The 9,532-nt window shown below is 33.9% G+C and overlaps 1 pseudogene; it reads right to left on the bottom strand.

Annotated features, from left to right (window-relative positions):
* On the bottom strand, nt 1-6,972 carry LOC110692783 (annotated as a pseudogene).
* Between the last annotated feature and the right edge of the window lie 2,560 nt (nt 6,973-9,532).

The raw sequence follows: 9,532 nt of genomic DNA, 5'->3' as shown, positions 1-9,532 counted from the left end.
TCAAATACTAAGATCATAAGCACTTTTCAAATAGGCTAACCAAATCTCCTCTTTTCACCCATTTCTGGTAGGGTTTTCTTTGTAAATTCACCCATTAATTATAACCCAAACAACCCATTGGCTATCAAAAAGAGAACTGGATCTAAAGCAGCTATATGGTATTATACCTGAGAAAAAAAAAATCAGCTACAAAATCTGGACCGAAATGATCCCCTTATAGATATGCAAGTTCAGCACCCAAAAAAAAAATTAAAAAAAAAAAAGTGTAACAGCATAAAAAAAAAGACATTTGTTAACTACATACTTATCTCGGAATATGCAAAAATAATATTGTTCAACCAAAATTTCTGACTGCAGGTGGTGAAGCCGCTTGTGATTTACCATTGAAATGCTTGATATCGTTGATGTGAAATCCATCAGCCCTGGGTTGTATATTCTAGACAGCATTGATAATAATACTCAGGAATCAGAACATTAATATACGTAGTATATATATTTTTCTCATTTGAGAGATAATTTATTTCTCCACTGATTTAGTCTCAGAGATTTTAAGAGCACCACTATTGATTAGAGGTTGCAACTCCTTGCTGGCCATCTTCTGGACCTCCAGATCTGACGACTCGACAAACGCTGCAACTACCTTTGCACTAAAGACGTACCAAAAATATAGATCAGAAAGTTATAGACAAATGAAAAGTATAAGAGATGTCGGGAGCAGGACATACCTATGACCAACCGCCCATAGCTTAGAATTTCCTGCTAGTGTTGTTTTCCATAGAATTGAGGCAAAAGCTGGGCATTCCAACACAAGTCTTCTAATGGTTCTGCTAGAGTGGAAGTTCTCAAGAACATGTTCTGATTCATCAGACTTAGGCTGAGCTGCAAGAGTTGCCACTTTTTCATAAAGGCTTGTCAACTTTTCGTCCAACGTTGGATGAAGAATTCCATCAACACCCCAGTGGCAACCTGAACAAGAAAAAAAAAAAAGATGAGTTGTGACTATTATGAGTGCCTTGAATAAGAATCTGCATAACTATATGAATTAATTGTGATACTGGAAAAAAAAATGATTCAGAAAAGGAAAACTATTGTTAGTAGAAAGTCACATCTGTACAAAAAAGGATAAGTAATTTCTACAATCAACAATTTATGAAAAAGTGGTATAATCGAAAAAAGCACCTCATATAGAACATCTTTTCCAATATTAGACTTGAGTAATTCCTCTGCACTCTCAATGCAGACATCAACGAGACTCTGCAAGATGATCAAGAAGTTAGGTGTTATGTCACCCTTAATAGACCCAAGGTCGAAGAAATCCACTTAATAAATATTTTTTAGCATATTTCATCTACAAAAATTATCACACCAAGTCACCAACCCAGATACTAAATAGGGAAGAAAGGCTAAAAAAATACCCACTCCCCAACCCCCAAATAAAAAATAAAGTCAAAAACTCGCCAAAGAAAAGAAACATGAGTGAAGCACTTAAGCTTGTGGAAGCACACATAGGTCAATTCTCCAAAAGCATAGGAAAAACCCATGGTTGTGGAAAAAATATATAAATATATTATCCAGAAAAGAGTCCACAAAGATCACTCTCAAAATCATATTCGAGCAAATATTCACTCATTAATCTTGCCAATTACCGATTCCAAAAAGCAAGTTCTAACAAACAATGGTTTATGGTTTTTGAAACTTGGTTAAGATGGATCAGTTCCTCCAAAATAAATTAACCAACAAACCTCAGCAAGCCCGCTTTTCACCAACAACTCCTGCCTCCTGACAAAAGGATCCTTTTTACCTCCCTCAGCCAAGTGGGTGTCTTCCTCAGGTTCCATGCTTTCATCGGCTTCACTAGCAAGTAATTTGTTGACATGTTCAACTTCCTTATCTTCTTCATCGTTATCTGAAGATTCAACTACCTTGTCCTCACTGTGATTTGCTTCATTTTCAGCCTGCTATAATATGTAACAGAAATGAGCACTAAATGCACAGTGATAATGCAAAAGGGAAGATCGAAAATGGGGCTCAAAGATTGGAAGACTTGCCTTTGGAGAAAGTGAAGGAATTGAAGCATTTAAAGAAGCCAAATCATCAAGACTAAGATAACGCTGACAGTCTGGATGCAACAATTGCAAAACAGGACGCCTCCCACTCTTCACCACCAAAAAAGAAAAGAGAAAAAAATTAGTCGGAAACTACAGATGCCACTGGATAAGTGGATAATTAGGAAAATATACGATATAGGCAAAGCGGCCTATAGTTTGGAACAAAATCAGCTTCTTGTGAAGAAATGTATTAATCAAAACTAAACAAATAAAGCAGTGCACATTTACTGAATTTAATAGGGATGACAGGCATCTCTTTTATCGTAACAGTTACATTGTCCCCTCCCTAACAATGAAATAATAAATTCAAAAGGTTAAAGGGGCACCTTATCCAAAACAAGTTCACTCAGGATTGGTTGTAGCTCCCGAATGATGACCTGTTAGAAGAAACGTTATGCTTAGATTTCAGAACTATTGCAAGCAAATATAGATTATCTCTGATTCAATGTAACAGTTACATCCCCCAACCCCAAATAAAATTTGGAAAGAAGAGAGATGCCAAACCTTAGTAACAAGTTTTGTATCATCAACAGTTGATAGAACAGAGGACAGCACCTACAAAGCATTTTCAGTGAGGAGCTTTAAATAGGTATCAGGAGAAGAGTTGCTAGAAATGATATCAACTAAGGATAATGTTTCTCTTAGTTGATACTACACAGACAATAGCTAAACAACCTTCTCAAAGAGAAACTGAAACTTAAAACGAATTTGACATTCCACCATCAGAAAGAGCAATGAAAGTGATTAAAATCGCCAAGATACTTGAAAAAGTCAAGAGATATAAGCCAATATTTCTTTAATCCTGCAAACTGTTGGCAATAATCCAGTTCGTATAAACTCATAAAAAAAAAAAAAAAATATCTAAAATTACTAAGTGAAGAGTTCTGTACTCACATGCAGTATTTACAGAATTCTTAGGCATGTCAATAATTTAAATGTAGAAAAAATTGCTTACAACACTATAGATGGTCTGAATTTGTTTAACGTATTGCAGAAGCTCTATAAGTATTCTATTAGAAAAAGAGATTATAGAAATTATGACATAAATCCAACTGGACTACAATAATCCATTTGTAACCATACCAAGCTTCCACATTGATCATGGGCGATCTTCCCAACGTGTCCCTTCATTCCCTTAACAAGCTTCTTTCTTTCCTAAGACAAGGATGTAGCAAAAGAAAAAATCAGTTCAAGTCTCATGTCAAAGGTAACCAAATGCATAGATCTCTAATTCTTGCTAACTAAAATGTGTCAACAGACCTTGGCACTACCATGCTTGACACAGAGCATCCCTATTCTCGAACCATCCTTTGTGTGAATCATCCGAACAAGGAGAGATCCAGACAATTGTTTAATAACGTCTTCTGCTGAGAGCTACAAAAACTAAATTAGGAAGGAGGCAATAACAATAATAACAATAACACCTTCACCAGAAAACTTTACAACAGAAGCCACAACAATAAGCTTAGTGGGTAAATAACTAGATATATACCTTATCAGCAATGCTGAGGTACTCGATCAAAGCTTTGTGAATGATTGAGTGATCAACTATTCCTTTCTCCAAAATAGGTTGAATCACGCAAGTCATATGGCGCAAAACAGATAACTTTTTAAGGCCTATTTTAGATATTATATCAACAATCCTGAAAAAAAAACAAATTAAACAAAACAGCTCAAATTATTAGAATGCTACATTATAATAGTATTGTGCATCAAATCTACAAATTTGCATATCAGCATTCGACACAATTCTTCTAGACCTTATCCATTGCTTTAATTTCATCTTTGCACAAATCGGACAGGCTAACTTCAAAGTGCATGCAATCATTAAGGTCATGCAGTGTAGGTTAGACAAAAGACTATGCTTCTTACTCTCTTTTACATTTTATTTTTATTTCTATTTGCATATGAAGTATAGTTTTGCTTCAGCCCTAACAACCAATGACAATGAGATCACCACATGTTCTACTTTTTATACCCTACTCCCTTAAAAATCCCACGACTTAAAAGTTTGCAACAATTCCACAAAAAAGTACTTCCTTCACACCTACTCTGTTTGCCCCCTTAAACAATACTGTCATGTTTTATAAATATTGTGCCATACAACAAAAGTACTAATGATCATAATTTTGCAATTTTAATAGAACAAGAAATGTAGTTTTTTGCCCTAGGAACTGAGTTTAACACTTCCACCTTCAAAATAATTATGATTCTCTTGTAATTAAACTGTATAAATCTGGGACATCCAAGAAAGAACTAATTACAAGTAGGTCTCAAATACCCAGCAAAGTAACTTTAATAGTCTGCAAAGGCATTCACACTAGCAAACAGATTACATATAACCTAAAAATATGTGCGCTGCAAAAACCCTGTGCACTAACCATAATATACTAAGCATATCATGAAGGATAACCAAAAACCCCGTGCACTACAAAAGCATATTGGCACTAGCCGCACTACAGTAAATTAAGGTTAAGACACGAGACAATGTCAAGTGACTACATAGGAATGAAACTCACTTGTTCTCTTTAATATTTGACAGATCTTTGAACAACTGGAGCTCGGTAGAGTATAATTCCATCAAGAGTTCACGTTTTTGTGCCGCATTTCCCATTTCATATGCATGTTCAACAACTGACAGAAAATGATAGCAAATATGTAATATATAGCAGTATATCTGTAGATGTATGATGAAAAGAAATAAAACAAATATATAGTGAAACAATAAAGAGACCCTAAACTAAAAGCAGTTTCAAATCTAAACCATACAAAACATGCATAATTTTATGGCTTCTTATATTAATAATTTAGCATTTATTAGTTATTACGAGAGAATTCAAATTCATGATAAACAAAAAAAGATTATCTAGTGGCATTTTTGTAATTAAATCAACTTTTTCTTAAATATTTTTCTGGTGTTTATAGAGCCACAAGGGTGGGGATGAGAATCGATCCCGGAATCTACTGGAATTGGGAGGGAAGCTCCAACCACTTGAACTATCCCTTACTCCGACTTTTTCTTAAATACGGGCCCTACATATGTTGATTTTATCACGGAAATGACATGCTAACTAGGATAATTTTGTGGATTTAATTGTAGAAATGTCACAAGATAAATGTTTTTTGCTTATCAATAAGATAAACTAAGGCTTAAGAGCAAAGATTCAAGCACATTCATTTTATGTAAAACATACCAATAGAACCAACACTATGTCTCAAAAGTGAAGCAACATGCCCATGAAGTAGTGAGATCAAGCGTGGCAGCTGAGATTTGGAAGCTGCAGAGAAAAGAAAAAAAAAAGGAAAACATGAACAAAAGGCATCAAAAAGAGCAAGTCTTTAATCATATGGATCATAATTTTTGGTTATATACCATTGTCAAACATTTTGGTCACCAGATGGACTGCATAAGTACTTGAGGCGAGAGTGAGTAAATGTGGTTTCAACTCCTCATAAACTACATCTCTCTCGGCATCTGAGCAATGTTTAACGCATGTCTGAAGTAGAATGATGAAAATCACAAGCAACCATGTTAATCAATAGATAAATTCCTACAACCTGGATAATGTATGATTCCACAAAATTATTGCATATGAGACCACATCACCTGCAATACACGTGATGAGATATGAGAGCCAGCAATTTCTGGTATTTTACCCTTCATTTTCTGCAATGCCTCAGAAACAAACCTAGGAGCAATTGGGTGAATGAGTGAACAAACATGTAGTTATCTAGGCAAAAAAAATCCCATTGTTACACATTTTTAGTGACATACTTTGATCTCTCTTCTTTGGAAATATTACGACGCCTCATCTTCTCCCATAATAGTGCTAGCTCCTACACAAAGGTAGATTCAAAGGTGAGCCAGATAAAGGTAATTGCTTCAGGAAGGTTATAACTATTAACAAAGACATTCACAATCCACTGACAAGGGTTCAGGAACAGATTTCATACCCACATTGAAGTATAGATGGCCTGACACAGCCACACAGGTCAAAATTTGAAGAGACAAAACAACAAAGCACTCTACCTTAAGTCATGTTTTCTACCTTAAATGTAATTGTTATTTTCAATCCTCCTCCTCCCCCCCCCCCCAAAGGCAGTCCCCAACCACAAGAAAATAATCGCACATGGCATTCCATGCCTCTTGGGCTCCTTTGCTAGAGCTTGTAAGGCTTAACAGTCCAAACAAAAACTAAAAACTCACCACACCATTTCACACAGAAATGATCAAGTTCCACCCATTTCATCACGATAACGAATAATTAAACAATTTTGAATATTAATTCACAACCATAAAGACTAAAACAATTATTTTATTGATGTAGATTGAAATGAAATACTGACTTGCTCAAGGGTAAAATGTCTCTTCCTCTTCTTCTTCCTGGCCTCTGTTTTCTCCTGCAAATCACAACACAACCATCAAATTACACAACTTTAATTAAAATCCAAACACACCCAATAAACCCCAACTCCTCAAATTAATTTGAACATAACATTCAATTAAATATAATCTCAAAAAAATCAATAAAAACCAAATTCAATGAAATTAAACCTTTGCAATTTGTCGGAGCTCTTTTTTCGACAAAGGTCCATCCTTAACTGGAACTTCCACTTTCTTCTTAAAGGGTTTAGCAGAAATGGGTTTACTAGTGAGTTTTTTGGGTTTCTTCTCTAATTTAGAAAGGTATGTTGCTTCGATTTTACTGCCCGAATCACGTTTCCTTTTCTTGGCAATCTGGGATTTATCTTTGGGCGCCATTGTTGTTGGAGTTTCGAGTTTCTCTCTCCTCTGCGATTTCAATTAGGGTTTTGGGAGGGTTTTGGGGGTTTTGGCTTCTGTTGTCTGATGATAGGAAGAAGTAGGAAGTGTTTGAACTTTGAAGTTTCAGTTTTGCGGGTTCGGGTTAAGGATCCAATATTGGGGCATACCCGCATACCTTTGAGGGGCTCAACCCGATATGGTGCATGGATTATAGGTCTGTGCACAAGATAAAACCGCCACTAGTGTTATTGGTTTTACACAATTATAATACGTTTGGGTATGTTATATTCAGCTTATTTTCAATTCAATTTAGCTCAAATTAGTTCAGTTTAATTCTTAATTTCCTTCTCTCATAAAATATTCAACTCTAATAAGTTCAATTCAATAAATCAGAACCGGCCAAAAGTATTTAACATTTAAAATTATTACCCAAACAATATGTTATTCGATCTCTTTTAAGTTATCTCAGACAAATATGACTACTAATGTAATTATCTTTTATATTGACACGCCTTAGCACTAAAGCACTAGACGAGTGTAGTTATTTCATGTGAAATGGATAGTCAATTTACATGGGTTCAATGGTTGAACTTTGTTGTTAAGAGTAGGGGTAAGTAAATGATGACCAAAAGAGTGGGCAATCATTGGAATTTTATAACATTACTCTGTATGACTGTATTAGATAATTCATGAACAAAAGATTTTAACCATCCATTGAGTCATTGACATTACTTAATTACTTATAACTTTAGACAAATTGAGTTTTAATGAATTCAAACGCACTCACTAATTAGGTTTTTCTAATAATCAATTAAATCAACATATGTCAATTGAGAGAATAGTCTAAGCCTCAACAAGACTTATACCTTTGCTAGCATAAGTGCCTAACTTATATATTGGGCTCCTTTCTAGCATGTGGAATACGTACAATGCTTAATATGCATGAATTATGAAAGAAAAACACATTAGTTAACAAACTACTCCACTATGTATGAAATGAAGTACAAAAGTATGTAACAACTAACAAGTAGTCTAAATTATTTAAAAATTCGCAACATTGTACACTTCAACATTTTAGACAATCACTATCCAATTGTTTACAAAATAAAGAAGGAGATGGAAATCATTTACTTTTATATCTCAGTTCATTATCTCCATCTTCTTTGTGAGAAACATGAAGTATAAGTATATCTGATATAGTTAAAAATCGAATTTACATAAAGGGTTAAAAAAATATGCATATCAATGTTCAAGTTTTGCACATGCATCTTTCTCACCCAATTCATTAATAATATTTCTATTGGGTCACAACCATATACTATATATATATATATAGGGTATGTTCATATATACTAAAATGAGTTAAACTGAACTGATTGGAGCTAAACTGAACTGAATTGAATAAAGTTGAAATAAATATTTTATGATAGAAGGAAATTAGGAGCTTAATTAAACTGATTGGAGCTAAACTGAAACTGCAACTGAACTGATTAGAGCTAAAATGAACATGCCCATATAGCAACTTCTTTATTAGTTATTACCACCAATTTAGCTAATAAATAAACAACCAAATTAATTACAAGACAATATACTTAGTAATAATTAGAAAATGGTAGTTGCATGACAAAGAGGAGTTGCATTAAGATGAAATGACATAAAGCATCGACAACATTCCTTAACAGTAATAACAATAATACCAAGTAATAATATTATAGTCAGTCTTGTGGGCGGCTGGTCATACTATGTGACCTATTGTAAAATAACAAAGTAACTTTTATAGCATTGACTGAATTATTCATGTAGCACCAACAGAGTAGCCCAAATACCCCTTACTGAGTAACTCCTATAACACTAATCAAGCAATTTAGGCCATATTCTATTCACATTATTTCAACTCATTTCAGCAAAAATAAATTTAAATAAGAGTTAGTAAGTTTAAATAAGATAAGTTCATGAAAAATAAGTTGTGATAAGGGTTAATCAGGGCTATCTAAGTTCAATTTATAACTAAAATAAGTTCTAATAAGGACTAATAAGTTCAGGTAAATAAAAATCATGTGAATAAAACGCACCATTAATAATAATATAATAAGATTGATAGATATGAAAATAAGACAAGAAGGAGAGTGAAAGAAGTGGTAAGCTTAAGAAGCAAAGTAGGAGTAGTAGTTGTTGTTGTTGTTGGTTTGTGATGGTTTTTGGAGAATGAATGGTGATTAGAGAGATTGCCAGGCTAGCAGCCTTTTTGGACATGATTGGAGGAATGGTGGGCCCTTTTATACCCAATCTACCCTGTCAAGCCACATGCGGACTCGACACCCCATGCTCTCTCTCTTCTGTTTTTGTTTTTCTACTATTTCTAATCACCCTTATTCAAATCCATAATTCGTTTTTAGTCACTTTTTTTTTTTTGTTTGAAAAATTGATATTATTTCGGTCTTTAAAAAAAAGAAGAAAAAAAAAAAAAAAAACGAGTAAGGACCTATTATTTCAGCTTAATTTTAGTTCAGTTTAATTTAGTTCCAATCAGTTTATTGTCATTCAGTTCTGGTCCTAACTTTCTTCTCTTATAAAATATTCATTTCAACTCTATTTAATTCAGTTCAACTCTAATTAGTTTAGTTCAGTTCAGTTCAGTAAATGTGAACAGACATTTACT

Source organism: Chenopodium quinoa, unplaced genomic scaffold (genome assembly GCF_001683475.1).
Source record: "Chenopodium quinoa cultivar QQ74 unplaced genomic scaffold, ASM168347v1, whole genome shotgun sequence".
NCBI classification, from domain to species: Eukaryota; Viridiplantae; Streptophyta; class Magnoliopsida; order Caryophyllales; family Amaranthaceae; genus Chenopodium; species Chenopodium quinoa.
The sequence above is the reverse complement of the archived record's forward strand: the minus strand, read 5'-3'. Positions and strand labels throughout refer to the sequence as shown.